Source organism: Vespula pensylvanica, chromosome 4 (assembly GCF_014466175.1).
Source record: "Vespula pensylvanica isolate Volc-1 chromosome 4, ASM1446617v1, whole genome shotgun sequence".
Classification (NCBI taxonomy): domain Eukaryota; kingdom Metazoa; phylum Arthropoda; class Insecta; order Hymenoptera; family Vespidae; genus Vespula; species Vespula pensylvanica.
In genome coordinates, this window is record NC_057688.1 from 481513 (window position 1) to 496366 (window position 14854).

Below are 14854 nucleotides of genomic sequence, written 5' to 3' on the forward strand. Positions count from 1 at the left end.
TAAGCGTGTAATACGTTTTAATCGATGCTCCCTCGATATAGAAGAGAGTGGAATCTGATTTATTATGAATAACAAGAGAGCGATGATGTTAAAACGAACTAACCGCGAGTTAGCGATGAGTTGCGATTCGAAAAGAGGGACGTTCTACTTTTCTTCCTCTTTCCTCCTCCTCCTCCTCCTCCTCCTCCTCCTCCTCCTCCTCCTCCTCCTTTTCTCTGATCAACACGAAGCGTAGCGTTCCCTCGTTCGACTATTTTATGCTCTGCTTTTCCTCGCTCATTTCTATCGGCGCGTAACGCGCATCCTTTTGGGATTCTACCGTTCGATGATTCGTGAATTTCTCGAACGAAACAGTTTTACGACTATGTTTCATCGAGGTCACTCGTTCGTTCATTCATTTATTTTATTTTATCTTTTTCGAGGTCATTCAATCGTATTATTTATAAGATGATACATACTTATGTATGAAAGATAGATACAACAGGTAGTTACTTTACTTACTTACTTTAATATCCTTTTTTATTTATTATATTCTTTTCGAGATGCATGACCTACTTCGAATAAAATGATGTTACGAATGGAAGTAGAATGGTCTATCAAAATAAGGTAGGCATAGCGTGTTGTGAGAAAGGTAGGAAAACGAGCGCGAGATGGTATCTCTCACTCTTACGATCATATTGAGTATAATCTCTTTTCTCTTCTTTTCTTTTTCTTTTTTTTTTTTCTTTCTTTCTTTTCTTCTCTTTTCTTTTTTGGCATTAGGTTGCTTTTAAGGTAGCGCTTCGATGCATTTGCATATGGAATAAAATTATGATTGGGTGAGCCATTTCGTTCGCGAGTCGTGCTTTTACGTACATATATATATATATATATATATATACATATATACATATATACATATATATATATATAGATACACACACACACACACATACATATATATACACACAATATATACATATAATACATACATACATACATATTATATATATATATATATATATATTTCTCTCTTTCGTTCTCTGACAACATCACTCTCGGTGGCCACTAGAAACGCATCGTTCGGAATACTAATGAACGTCGACCGAGAAAGCGAGAGAACAAGACCGATATTCTTTTCCGGTCGGTGCATAAAACGACACTCGGGACACCGAGGCGCCTTTTGACGTAGATAAAATTCGAAACAGAGCTAGGAGCCTTTCTGAGAGTTCACTTTGTAACCATTTTAAACGCGTCCTCAGCCCCTTTATCTTTTTCTCATTTCTTTTCTACGTGTTTCATTTATTTTTACGATAAGCTAATATTTTCGTTATCGACGACTTTATTAATTAATAATTTACTCGCAATCAAAGAATCGAATGAATTTTAAATTCGAATTTGCGGATAGTGATTGATTCATTTCCAAGAATATTGAAATCGCTTGGTAGTAATGAATATTTTCAGAGAAAGAGCGGTGAGATTAAATTTCAATGAAAGGAAAAGATAAGAAAAAGTGTAGAAGAGAAAGAGGAAAAAAGGATGATAAAAGACAAATACTTGTCAGATTATTTTATTTCAATTTTCATTTAACTTAATTCACATGGATTGATTCAATTCAACTATTATTAAAATTTCAATTGAAACGTGGCTGAGAGATGAAATTGATCAAACGCAATAGATATCCATATTTTTCTTATAATTTTTTCTTTCAATCCTTTGATTTCAATTTTCATCAAAGTAATTTTTATTTCAATTAAAACGACCAAATCGAATAATTGTATAATTAAAAAGCGACGAGATCACGTCGATGATAAAAAAAAAAAAAAAAAAAAAAGAAAAGAAAAAAAAGAAAAGATGAGAAAAGAGATACAATTTGTTCAGATTTTATTTGCTATTTAATAGAATTCTATTATCAATATATTTCATCATCGATAGATCGATCAAGGGGTGGACAAATTCGACTATTAAAATTCGAACGAGAAAGTGTTTAATAAAAATTTCATCAGAAATAAGAACAGAAAAAGAAAAAGAAAGAATAAAGAAGAAAATGAACAAAAGACATAAATCTTCTTCAGATCCATATTTCCAACGTTCGTCGACGTAATTCATAAATCGATAGTAATTCGATTGTTATTTATTTATAATAACGTCGAGCGATTATAATAAAACGACTTGTAATTCGATCGTTATTTATTTACAATAACGTTCGAGAAAGAGTAGTTAGAATCATTTAGAAAAATAAGAAAGAGGTCGTCGATTCGCCGTCGTGGCTTTAATCCGATGGTTTCACTCGGTGAAATTTTTCCAAGGTGATAGCAGAGTAGTTCGTTGTGCCAGCTAGCTAGCTAGCTAGCTAGCTAACCACATAGTTAACTTTTAACTAGCTTAGCTTCTCGTTTTATTCTCGAACTTTAAAATAATTCATGATTATCGTAGCGTGAGACGCGTTTGTCCAAACCGTGTGTCACTCACGGATATTCGCTCGGTCTAACCCGTCATCCCACAGGAAGTTACGAAAGGAAGCTGAGAGAGAGAGAGAGAGAGAGAGAGAGAGAGAGAGAGAGAGAGAGAGAGAGAGAGAGAGAGAGGAAACAAGAGGAAGGCAATTCTAACCGCAAATATAACACGTTGAATATTGCGTTACATTAATGCCCACGTGTATGTTTAATATATATAATATTTTATGTAAATGAAACATATTATGATCATGAAATATACTGAAAATATCATAATTGTTATACATGATTATCTGATAAATAATTATTATGTAAACGTAATTTTCATGGCCATCATATAAATGTAATCCATCGACGGGTCACACGGCCTGTTGAATCGTTTTCGATTCACACAAGGGAATGTACTGTTATCTTCAAGTTATCAATTGCGTCTTTTCAATTCCACTTATTGTTTCTCATTTCTATATACAACGACAATCGCATAACTCTCTCTCTCTCTCTCTCTCTCTCTCTCTCTCTCTCTCTCTTTCTCTTTCTCTTTCTCTCTCTCTCTCTCTTTCTTTCTCACAAGAGATATAAATAACAAGGTGTCGTTGTCTTCTTCGATTCTACGAGAACGTCTCTTGATTAGGATTCCAAGGATTAGAAATAAATTTAGCTACGTCGATTAGTATTGAAGTCGAATCAATGTCGATATTATCATAGAGAATATATTTATTATCGTTCATGTTTTTTCATTTCGATGTTTTTTTTTTTTCTTCTTCTTCTTGTTATATTTTTCATTTTAAAATCGATAACGAATGAAATATAATTAGTTAAGATATATTTACCCTTTTATAAGAACTAAGGTTACGTTTTAATTAGTAGCCTGAAAGAAAGAAAGAAAATAAAAAGAGAAATAAAAAAAAAAAAAGAAGAAGAAGGAAAAGAAAAAAAAATTGTAACAAGGACATCGAACGACGAGCGTCATGGACCCATAAAAAGAAGGATAGACTCGTATCGGTGTACCGTCTTGGCCTCGTCTTTCCTTCGTCCAGTAATTATCCATTTCCAACACTTTTCGACATGCGTACTCAAACCGATTTACATACGTGACTAACGGTTTCTCGGTCTTAATAAAAGAGCAAGGAGAAACGATAATAATGTCATTCATATTCAAAGAGAAGCGGAATACGTAATCGTAGTCCCGAAGATTTACATACGCCAAACAAGCTCCATTCTGCGTGGAGAGTTCGTTCGTAATTAATACTTGGTATGATTAAGAGCACATTTTTCTTTTCTTCTTCTTTTTTTCTTGTTTTTTTTTTTTTTATATATTTTTAAATAGACTAATTAATCTTTTTTTCGATATACATATATATATATGTGTGTGTGTGTGTGTGTGTATGTGTGTATATATAACTTTTAAAAATCCAATCTTATCCACAAACGATTCCCTTCCCCAATCGTTTTATCTATTTATTCCGGGAAATGATTCATACAGCGTGAATCGTGTCGTAAATTGCAATATCGTTTCGAGGGATTCCATGTGATACGGTAGAATCGTTATACTGACTCTTCTCACGGTTTTTGTCAAACGCATATTCCAGAACGACCGAGATAAAAGTTGACGTTTATATTTTTATATTTCATCTCGGCCCTATCAAATTTTTACCGAGTAACCGAATCGATCGTTCATTTTTCTTCTGGAACTTTTTACGATCGATGGGAGATAACGTAATTACAAAATAAAACAAAAAAACGAGAGAGAGAAAAGGAGAGAGAGAGAGAGAGAGAGAGAGAGAGAGAGAGAGAGAGAGGGAGAAAACAAGTAGAAAAAGAAAAATTTCCTCGTTACGGAAAAGAGATCCTATAAAAAAGTTGGTATATACATCATGAGACAACATGAGATCACGAAGGTGATTTATAAAATGTAAGAAGATAAGTTGGAATTAATTCCATCGATCTTTTCCATTAGCGCCTATCGAAGTTACTCGAATAATCTCTTTAAAAAAGAAAAAGAGAAAGAAAAAAAAAAAAAAAAAAAAGAAGAAAAAACTTTTAGCACGTTAAATCGTATATCATAGTCTCGACGTAATTACTAATGTCGTTGTTATTATTATCGTTATTATTAGAACGTAACAGTCGAATGAAAAATGAAAAAGGAAGAAACGAAAAGGAAAATAAGAGAAAAGAAAATTAAAAAAAAAAAAAAAAAAAAAAAGAAATCAAACAAATGGGAAAGGAATATTGCGTGCACCTACGTAAGTTTCCCTTTTTAGTTTGTCTCCTGTTGTCGACGAGAGAATTTGCGATTTGCTTGACTGTTAAAGTATCGATCAAGGTCATACAGAAATGGTAAGCGTCGGGTCATCGTTGGATATCTTGCATCATCAATCGAAAGAGTTAAAACAGAGATAGAAATGAAGAGAGAAAAAAAATAGATAGAAAGAGGAAGAAAGAGAGAGAGAGAGAGAGAGAGAGAGAGAGAGAGAGAGAGAGAGAGAGAGAGAGAGAGAGAGAGAGAAAGAAGAAGATTCGTGAAAAGGTGAAGAAGAGAAATGTGTACGTATCATCAACATGGTACACGCATATTCACGCTCGACGCGATCTAATTACGCAAGAATTTATGCGTTTCCTCTGTCGTAAATGCAATCGACGCTGACGAATCGCCTTCCGCCTCCTCCTACGTCCTCACCTCCTTCTCCTCCTCTTCCACCTTCGCTGAATCGCGTGTTGTGTACTTCATTAAAGGCGCGAAAGACACTCTGAATGGTCGAGCTCCGTGAAACGTTGATGATTTTTAAATTCAGATATATATACATGTATGTGTGCGAATATGTATGTATGTACGTATGTACGTATATCACGCCCGTGCACACGCATCTGATTTTATATCTATCTCATGTATATATATATATATATATATAAAACATATATATATATAATATATAATATACATATAAATATTATATATAATATTTGTAGATATAATTATCGACTTTAAATTAATTATAATTATTAAATTATTAAATAATTATTAAGCAATAATTAAATAATTGATTATAAATATTGATTTTAAAATTCATACATATATATATATATATATTTTCAAATAATACGAACTTCAATTTTTATATATAGGTACCTATATCTATATAAATTAAAGTTTCTTTTTCACGTCAATTTTACTTCTCGAACAAAAATTTCAAAATTGCTCTCTATTCTTTCCTTTTTTCCATATTTTTATTCCTTTATTTTCTAAATCAAGAAAGTATGACAAATAAATTGGAATTTCTGATTGAACAAAACTAACTCGAGAAAGATAATTATTCTCTTTTTTGTTTCTCCTTTTCTGTCGACAAATATTTTTCCCCCCATTTGAAAATTTGTCCATACGAGAAGGTAAACGAGAAGGGAGAAGAGTGTCTCTTCAAATGGATCGTCAACGTACTCGATGAGAATTTATAATGGACGCCTTCTCGATCGTATTTTAATAACGAGGCTACGGTCTACATACGTGAACGGAAACTCTTGCCAATGCGACGCGACCAAGCTCGCGTGGTTATTAATTTCTGAGTCACTCTATTCGAAAACAATTCGAATCGTTTTCGAACGACAGTTAATATAAATAAAATAATTATAGTTTCGCGCATATAGCGCGTTTCATTTTTATATCGGTAAAAAAAAAAAAAAAAAAAAAAAAAAGAAAGAACGAAAAAGGAAAAAGAAAGAAACAAACAAACAAACAAATTTAAAGATAGAAAAACACTTGGTCCGATAATTGTATAGATGTTTATAGATCTCATGGGGAAAAAAGTAAAAAGAAAGGAAATAAAGTAAAATAAAAAAATAGTGAAAGATAAACAAGATAGAAAAATGGATAAAACTAGTCGGCCGCTTGAAAAAATATAAATTGCCCGGGAACACTTCCGGCGGAAATTACTCTTTCCCTCTTTCGCGTACGACGCGTACCGTTTTATCGTGTCGGATAAAAGGCAAGGGAAAAAGAAGGGGAGAGAACATGAAAAAAAAAAAAAATAAATAAATAAAAATAAAAATAAAAGGATATTTTCGCGAAGAATAACGCTAGTTAGAGCAACGAGACATCGGGCTAAACTTTTATTGCACCGTTTATTAGATTTCTCGTCGAGCACACGAGCGAGCGAACGAGAGAGAGAGAGAGAGAGAGAGAGAGAGAGAGAGAGAGAGAGAGAGAGAGAAAGAGAGATTATTTCACGGCCTAAAATTTCATTTTCTAAGCAAACGTGAGAAAGTAATTTCGTTTGATAAAGAAAAACAAGAAAAAGAAAAAAAAAGAAAAAGAAAAACAATCAAACGTATCAAATATAGATACTCCCTTATATTCCGTTTGAATAACGATTCGAATATTATTCGAGAGAAAGAAAATATTTTCATTTAAAAGGAGACGAAAAAAAAGGGACACAAAAATGGCCGACATGGTTTCTTTAAGGTGATGGTCGAGGTTGAAGAAATTTTTCGATGAAATTGTTTTCGTCTGGTGTGAGATCGTGCGAAATATCGCAGGGTGTCCCCCTCTCTCTTTTTCTCACTCCTTTATCACCATGACTATATCTTTCTCTCTCTCTCTCTCTCTCTCTTTCTTTTTCTTTCTTCTCTGTCTTTCCTCACATCTTCCAACGATATTTCTCTCTCTCTCTTTCTCTCTTTCTCTTTTTCTCTCTTTCTGTTTCTCTCTCTGTCTGTCTCTCTCCCTCTTTTCTGTTCTCTCGTTGCGTCGGTTGCGAGTATATGGGGACGCTTGGTATTCGTGGAAGCGATACTTGACGGCAAGGCTGTCCGGTTCGCATAAGTACGTTCGGTACTACCTACGTGTACACGTACGACGTAGGTGTACAGAACGTTTCAAATGACAACGCGATGATAGAAAACCAATCGAAATCGTTGTCCTTTGCTCGATGTACATACTTTTCTCTCTCTCTCTCTCTCTCTCTTTTTTATTTGTTCTCCTTTTTCTTATTAAATCCATTTCACTTCATAGTTGTTAAACTATTATCGTACTACTAGTTATTATCATCGCTGGAATATACTAATCGATTCTTCCCTCATCAGGATTTGAGATCGAAATTATAACTAATTACATCATTGACAATATATATATATATATGTATCTATATATGTATGTATATGTGTATATATATATATATATGTAGTGTGTGTATATGTTTACGTATGTGTACGTCCATAGGGAAACCCTTTGCAATCGACCTTTAATGAGAGCGTCGATGTAATTATAAACGTGCATTTGATAAGGATGTAATTCTATATCGGTGAGTCCCGTGCTTGTTAATCGATAACTATTGCTATATTTGATACGATCGCGTTATTATCCCGCGCGTGTGATTGGATTCTATAAATAAATATTTAATTGTAAAATGTTATCTTCAATTTTTGTCTCCTTTCTACTTTCTTCTTTTCTCTATTCTTTTCTCATAATACAATAATAATGTAATAAAGTTTTCTTACAATATTATAATATAATAAAATAATTCTTTTCTTAGAATATAATAAATCTTTCTTACAATCTAACAAACTTTCTTATAATATATAATATAATAAAAATCAAATTAGAAAAATATAATCTATCAGAAATGATAATAATTGTTAACTCATCGATCAACCATTACACATTACCAACGAAGTAAATATCTAAGAATATTCTATGTAAAAGCGATATATTTCAACTTGTCGATTTGAATGACAAGTCGGGAAAATAAGATACAGGTTAATTTTCGTTTATACATCAGACGATAAATGCCGTATCATCGTTCATTGTATAATCATCTTGAAGGAATATCGAGCACGTCCATACGGACGTCACTTATGTTAATTCTCGGTTGGTGAAGCGCGATGATTAGAAGGAAATGTGAGGGAATTGAACAGAGAGACAGAGACAGACGGAGACAGACGGAGACAGAGGGTGGGAGGGTAGAGTGGGAGGGTAGGAGGGTAAGAGGGTGGCATAAGGGGGGACATCGACTCGGCAGACGTTTCTTCTTCAGAAAACATCTCTGCTTCTCTCGTAGCGATGCGCATACTCGGCATGCATATGAATGCACGAACATATGCGCGCTCGCGCGCGAACACACGGTTCTGGAAATGCAAGGAAAAGAATAGAATAGAATGCTCTCCCTCAAATATTCATGCACGACCGAGTACGTTCTTCGAAATTCCTTCGATTCGACGTTACAAAGTTCCCACTCTAACGAGTCACTTCGAATCTTTTTTTTTTTTTTTCCCTTTCTCCATCTCCCTTTCTCTCTCTTTTTTCTTTCTCTTTTTTCCTCTCTTTTCCTCTCTTTTCGACAAAAGAAGAAAAGAAACTTATTCGTTCACCGAATTACCGACGAGAAATTTTGTTTTCAATCTTTTATTCATAAGAAGAATAAATATATCTTTTATAGTTTTTAATAGACTTATGTAATGAGATTTGAAATACGATAAAAAAGATTTCTAGACGAATCATATCATACTAATGTGGAGTAATTAGTGTGTATGTTTGTTATACGATTATCTATCTTCGCTCGGAATCCGTTATATTGACGAATACATTAAAACGTGGCTTGAGTTTTTCTTTTTATTTATTTACTTTTTTTTTTTCGTTGCTTTCTTTTTTTACTTTATAAGATTAGATCACATCGTTATCTCAAATCAAATCGTAGCGAAGATTAGTTATTATAAAATAATATTCATGATTTCTCATCGTGTGTAAATACATTTGCACGTTGGTTGTGCATCGATCGCGTATTTATTTTTTTTAAATATTCGTCGCATATCAAAATGCGATATTTTCGTTATAGCGTTAGTTTATTTACATTACTCATCGATCAAAGTCAGAATAAATTAGCGAGTAATAATATGTATTTGTCTAATTTAAAGTTTGAAATGCAATTAACTGATTATTCCGTTAATCTAGTGTTAAATTCAATAAAACTAATCGACGAGTCGCATCGACGCGCGTAGATTTAACATTAAATTTTCCTTATTTTATTACGTAGCTATTTTTATTGCTACTTGTCATGTTAATGAACTATACTTATTAAAAAATACACTTTAAATAACATTGATTTATATAATTAATTCAATGGGATTAATATAAATTGTAAAATAATAATATTTTCCTTCATAAAGATATTTAATAGTATACCTTTATATATATATATAGACACACACACACACTATTTATTCATATATAAATATACACTATTTATATATAACCTTTAACTTTGATTATCAAACGTAAAAATCGTCGGATTGACAAATTTCGTAAATCTAGTGTTATATCAAATAAAATTATTCTATGAATCACATATCAACACGAATAGATTTAAAACTACGTTCTATCGTGTAACTATTTTTACTGCTAACCGTTATATTAACAAAGTATATACTTTAAATAACAGTGCTTCATATTATTAAATCAATGGGATCGATACAAATTGTTAAATAAAAATAATATTTAACTTGAAAATAATTAAAAATAATATTTAATAATATTCACAATAATTTACATTAAAAAATAATATTTAATAATATCCATAACAATTTATATTAAAAATAATATTTAATAATATTCACAATAATTTATTAAAATATTACATAATATTATTTATTTAAATATAACATTCACATTAAATTTTCTTTAAATAATACTTAACAAATATCGATCTATAAATATTATTTATAAACAATCTTTAACTTTAATTATAGAACGAAAGAATCGTCGGATTAACAAGTTTCGTAAATCTAGGGTTAATATGGCTAGTTTTCTATTGCCAAGTCTATAACAACTTGAAAATACGTTAAAGACGTTCTCCATAAGAAAACGTCTAATCCGTCGCATAGATAACGATCTCTCTCTCTCTCTCTCTCTCTCTTTCTCTCTCTCTTTCTCTTTCATTCTCGGACGTTCTTTAATACGATGATCTCAGCACGATCCCCTTACGCATAATTTGCAATGTCGAGGAGGCGCGGACGTAGAAGCAAAAAAAAAAAGGGAAAGGAAAAGAGTGAAAAAGAGAGAAAGAAAGAGAAAGAAAGAGAAAGAAAAGAGAAAGAAAGAGAAAGAAAGAAAGAGAGCGAGAGCTCTTTAGCGGTCCGCTCGTCAACCGTCTCTCGAAAGGGCCGTTCAAGAAGAGGGAAAGAGAAGAAAAAGAGAAGAAGAACAAGAAAGACAGAGAGAGAGAGAGAGAGAGAGAGAGAGAGAGAGAGAGAGAGAGAGAGAAGGGTCTACTCGGTCTCTCTCCCTTGGTGAACATTAAAGGCGGCCCACACGCGATCGCTCCCTGCGACGATTATTTTCATACACGCCCACCGTGTCTCGTGCACGCTTCTCGTCTTACTTTTCATTCAAACGAAACTAACCGTCACGATATAACGCACCAAGTTCTTCATAGGAGAGTCCTTTCGCGTATAGCGCAGGTCTTAAATCCGTTTTAAGGATCACAGAGAAAGAAAGAAATAGAAAGAAAGAAAGAGAAAAGAGACAGAGAGAAAGAAAGAGAGAGGGGTACCTGTTAAACCTGCCACGCTTGCTAAGCACAAACCCGAAAAAGATAAACTCGAGTAGGAAGGAAAGAGGCGTTAGACATCCGGCCATTTGTCTATTTTTTTTTCTTCATATGAAAATTAAAGATAGAACATCCTTTTTCCTTTGAAACAACCCCCCATGAAATGGGGTCCGTTATTCGTTCTCTCGTGACGATTCTTTCCTTACTTCCTTCCGTCCTTGATCAGATTTCTTCAAATCTTCAATCTTCTTTCCTCCTTTTCTTTCCTTCCTTTCTTTCCTTCCTCTCTTTTCTTTTCTTCTTTTCTCCTCTTTTTCTCTTTTCTTTTCTTTTCTTTTCTTTTCTTTTCTTCTTTTTTCTTTTTTTAATACGCAACTTTAGAAATAGTTAAGGGATTAAAAATGAGATACTTATATTTCATTTATCTGTCGAAGCGATCGTATTAGAAATCTTTTCATCTGAGGGAGTTCAATTTTGTCGATGGATAGTCGATGCTTCCTTATAGATATTTAATATCGATAAAGGAAGAAAAGAGAATTCTTTTGATGATATTAGATCGAGGGTATCGCTTCAGGGGCGTAGTCGAAGGGCGAAAGTTTCGAAGGGGTGAGGAAGATGGCTCGAGAGAGCAGGTTTCGCTTGTCCTTAAAAAAAAAAAAAAAAAAAAGAAAGAAAGAAAGAAAGAAAGAAAGAAGAAAAGGAAAAGAAGAAAGGACCAAGAAGATGAATAAATTAAAAAAAAGTATTTATATCATCGTTTAAGATAATACATACAACTTATTCGCAACATTGTAATATACCCATTACATCCGACTGTTATAGAATTTCGCTTGTCTTAAAAAAAAAAAAAAAAAAAAAAAAAAAGAAAAAAGAAAAAAGAAAGAAAAAAGAAAAGAAAAAGAAGAAAGGACCAAGAAGATGAATAAATTAAAAAAAAAGTATTTATATCATCGTTTAAGATAATACATACGAATTATACGTAGCGTTGTATTAGACCCGCTATATCCGACTGTTATAGGATTTCAATCTGGTTACGCCCCCGAGTCGCATTAAATCGAAATTTTTATAAGTTAGGAATTTATTATCGCGATTAGATAGAATACTCGAAACTATATATGCCGAGAAGATCGAAGGGAAAAGGGTGGAAGGTACGAGAACGATTCCAAGAACTCGCTCTATCGTTTCTAACAAATTTATATAAGCAATCACTTCGCCTCAAGTAAGAGAAGAAGAAGAAGAAGAAGAAGAAGAAGAAGCAGAAGAAGAAGAAGAAGAAGAAGAAGAAGAAGAAGAAGCAGAAGAAGAAGAAGAAGAAGAGAGAGAGAGAGAGAGAGAGAGAGAGGTGTTTTTCGTGACTAGAGCGATACGATCGTTGGAGAGATCGTAACGACCCCTTTCGAACAAATCGTTTCGCTCGGGTTATCAATTATTAGGTACGACACCGGTTTACGTTCCACGCTTATAAACTGCATTCGAGTTAACGTAGGTACGCGCGAGCGCACGTGATACCGCTTAAGAATTAATTTACGATCCCGATGAAACGTATTGTTTTCTTATCATAGTACGCTCGTTTATTTCTCTATTCCTCTCCCTCCTCTTCCTATGTTATTCTTAATTTAGAAAAAAAAAAAAAAAAAAAAAGAAAGAAGTTAATGGGAATAGTAACATTGAAGGATCGTTACCGATTAATCGGCCATTGAATTATAATAATAATAATAATAATGATAATAATAATGTTGATAATAATATTGGTAATAATAATCATTCGTTCGTTTTAACCAACCGTTATTACGGAAAACATGGAATAATTTATAACCGATCAACACGCGGAACGATATTTCACGTGTAGAGGTATCTCTACCGGCACGTTTACGAGTATAAACATTTTCTACGAGACGAGAAATCGTTTTGATACACGTTGAGAAATTGCATAAATATATATATGTATGTATGTTCTTATGCGAGGGAGAAGAGAGTACCGTACGATGGAAACGAGAGATCGATCAATCTATCGATCGATGCCCTACTCGGTCTAATCGTTTAGATCACGTGATCTCACAACTAGGAATTTTAACATACTCGTAAGGTAAATAATACATACACCTACTTAGATACTCGATCAATGATTTTCTACGATTGATTCGCGCATCTTCATGTATGTAAGATTTGTTAAGATAGTACCATTGATGTTCGATAAAATCGAACGATTTGTAATTTTTGAATCGTTGAGAGTTTATTAACTAGTCTTCGAAAGTGCCGAATGTCTTGAAGAATTTTTTAAATGACTTTTCAAACATTGATAATACCGAAGGTCGAGTTTGGATACGGGTTAGTTCGGCGAGTTTGCTCAACATGTACATAAGTACATACATATGTATATATATATATATATATACTTACACATACATATTTATATGTATATTATTTACCATATATATACGTATATATACTTACTATATATAAACGTATATACACCTATACTTATACATATATTTATACGTATATATACTAACTATATATATATATATATATATATATACACGTATATGTATACATATACATATATATATTTATTTATATACATAAATAGCGAAACTCCATAAAGGAAGAAGTTTTCCGTTAATTCTACGAAATTGAAAGGTATACGTGAGAGCGAGGAAACTTTTAAAAGGAAATCCGCCTTGGCGGTCTCTCTGAAATTAACGTTACGAGTATAGTAAGTAGAAAGAAAGAGAGAGAGAGAGAGAGAGAGAGAAAGAGAGATTAAAAAGAGAAACGTAAAGAAGTGCGTATAGAGTCAAAGCCGTGTCGAGAGATAATCGGTAAACGTCGCGCTCTTGCGAGTTAAGCGCACGCGCACGCGCAAAAGCGGTAGAACCAGTCTAAGATGAAAGTAAGGACGGAGAAAATCGCGGTTAGATAATTCCATAGACGTACCCGCCCCCACCCCATACGTTCGTTCGTTTCTTCGTTCGTTCGTTCTTTCGTTCGTTCGTTCGTTCGTTCGTTCGTTCGTTCCACCGTATATACGTATGTATATACGTATGTACGTACGTGAAACTTACATACTTACTTACTTACTTACTTACTTACTTACTTACTTACTTATGTACTCGTTCCATTACGCGTTATTCCCATTTTCTTTTGTTCCCTACGCTCGTTCGTGTTAATGTGAAAAAGGACAAGAAAGAGAAAAGAAAAAATAGTACGTTAATACTTCATTTCCGCCATTCCAACATTCACGTGTCATTTAATCATGATTTTCCTACTTTCATTGAATAATTTTTTCGATCTTTCGAATCTCTCGATATTTTCTTATTTCTTTTTTATTTTACCCTTTTTTTTTTCTCGATATAAATATAAGAAAGAAGAAGAAGAAATATCTGCTACGTTAACAGTTTATTTCCAACGTTCCAACGTTCACGCGCGATTTCATGATTTTTCTTCTTTCGTTGAATAATTTTTTCAATCTTTCGAATCTTTCGATATTGTCTTATTTCTTTCTTATTTTTCCCCTTTTTTCTCGATGTAAATGTAAAAAAAAAAAAGGAAAAAGAAAGAGATATCTATTACGTTAATACTTAATATCCAATGTTCCAACGTTCACGTGCGATTCGATAATGATTTTTCTCCTTTCACTGAATAATTTTTTCAATTTTTCCAATCTTCCAATATTCTCTTATTTCTTTTTTATTTTTCCCTTTTTTCTCGATGTAAATATAAAAAAAAAAGAAAAAGAAAGAAATATCTACTACGTTAATACTTGATATCCAACGTTCCAACATTGACCTGCGATTTGATACTGATTTCTCTTTCGTTTTGGAGCGATTCTTTAATTTTTCCAAATCTTTCGATATTTTCTCATTTCTTATTTACTTCCACCTTTGT

At 32.9% G+C, this 14854-nt stretch overlaps 1 protein-coding gene across 4 annotated transcripts in view; it reads left to right on the top strand.

Annotated features, from left to right (window-relative positions):
* The window catches only part of LOC122628851 (rap1 GTPase-activating protein 1-like), a 119643-nt gene that overhangs the window by 26513 nt on the left and 78276 nt on the right, over positions 1-14854 (top strand). The window lies entirely within an intron of this gene.